This window comes from Coenobita brevimanus, chromosome 67, assembly GCF_032717465.1.
Source record: "Coenobita brevimanus isolate Jiangsu-jjx chromosome 67, ASM3271746v2, whole genome shotgun sequence".
Classification (NCBI taxonomy): Eukaryota; Metazoa; Arthropoda; class Malacostraca; order Decapoda; family Coenobitidae; genus Coenobita; species Coenobita brevimanus.
This window is the reverse complement of record NC_137020.1, coordinates 18,336,140-18,338,141: the sequence shown is the minus strand read 5'-3', so window position 1 is coordinate 18,338,141 and position 2,002 is coordinate 18,336,140.

Below are 2,002 nucleotides of genomic sequence, written 5' to 3'. Positions count from 1 at the left end.
AAGGCGCACACATTGTGTAGGGAGCCCCTTGTGGTAGACAGTGCCTCGCCAGGGTCGAACCAGAGCCATGCCCCATGGAGAGGTGCAGGGATTTATGATGAGATTTGGTTCCTGGAGGGACATCAAGGTTGCTTCAATCCACCCAGGGTACACGAAGTCAACACGTGTAAGCTCCTCATCAGTGCTGCAGGCATGACATATACTGCAGAGTAACTTTACTGAACATGAGGCATCCCCTGCAGAAATGATGTAACCGACTGGGGGTCAAATTCGAATTAACACTTGCACTGAAAGAGTCAGGATGTATGTGTTCCCTATGCAACGTCTTTATTACAAAAGCACCATGGAAAGGTCCTTAACGCTGAAAATTCTATGGAGAATTTAAGACAGTTATTTTCTTACTGCAGTTCCATGCAACAATGATGAAACGACACAAGAAGAGACCTCAGCTAACGGACAAGCATTATGCCACTTGTTTCAGCCAAACAGGAGTGTGCTTGCCTCAGTCTCATTTCCATACTCATACCGACTGTAACACCCCTTCCTTCTTTTTCTTTCTTTTGTGTGTGTGTGTGTGTGTGTGTGTGTGTGTGTGTGTGTAATTCAGGCAACTTGCAGTGACTGACAATAATCCAGGTGCCCAGCCATCCTCTGCTCACCTTCGGGTGCAGAAAAGTGTGCCAGGAGGGAAGAAGAATGGAAGAACATCGCATCGCATATAGAATATAATGTGTTGACATTTTATTATTATTTTTATTATTATATAAATACAGTGAGGTGATTATTTAAAATAAATACTGTATTGCGAGGATTTTTACCTTCAACTCCCATTCTACCAAAAACAAAATGGTCAACGTCTTTATCACACCTTCATCACCTTCAATTTTCACTTCACCTTCAGATATCACTTCTGCTTCAGTTTTCAGTCTGTTCTGGTACTTGCCTAAGCCAAGGATGCGACATGATTTTAATAATTTATTATTATTAATATAATTATAGTGAGCACTATTGATATTCTCTCTCTCTCTCTCTCTCTCTCTCTCTCTCTCTCTCCACTGTGAGGTGATGTCAAGCTTTGTGTAGGACTCCGTCTGGGGCTTTTTCCCAGCTTTAACTGCTGTTTTCACATTCTTTAAATTAGTCTGCTTTTGTGCAAGGAGCGCCTTAATAGTTCCTCCCTGTCTGACACCTCTATATTTGTTTTTCAACTTACATTACTGAAATAAATTCTATGGAAGCAATACCATAGCTAAAAATGTCTTATAGTGACTCATGGTTTATTGACATCTCATCCTGGTATGGTAGTAGTAGTAGTGGCAGTTGTTCCCTAGGCAGTCTGGCCGAACAGCCCCGACTCCCTAAGGAAGGCCATGGCCGAGACCGGGCCTTCCCACAGAGCTCTCAAGGAGTGTATATTGAGATGTTGGCGCAGATGATTGTGTGCAATGCAGTCTTCCATAATATGCTTAATAGTATGAGGTGCTGTGTTGCATCCTGGACAAAAGTAATTACCCGAGTCATCTAGCTCTTCTGATAAATCAAGAGAGCTGGATGATGCCAACACCTCAGCCTGGTATGGTTCTCATCATTGCTGTGGTCCCGCATCTATTTAGTACAGCACTTTTGTACTTGTTTCCTATGTGATTGAATAAATTTAGGATCTAATCTACATTTTGTATATTTCTTCTTCTGTCAGATATAATGCTGGATCTACAGACATAGTTACCCAGATGTTGGTAATGCCGAGTGCAGATCTGATGACAACTTTGGTGGGTGGGTTGAGGCAGGAGGTGAAGTTTGGTGTGTACAGCTTCAACTAAAAGGCTCACTTCTGTTGCTCTCATGATCCTGAAAAGAATACACACCTACAAATATTGCTGTGTCGACCTTTCTGTGACTTAGTGTTAAATTATTATAAACTGTTTCTCTGGATAACTGGCATTTCACTCAGCAGTATAAAACACTTTGCTACGGTCTAGAATACAATGCACTAGTTGGTACC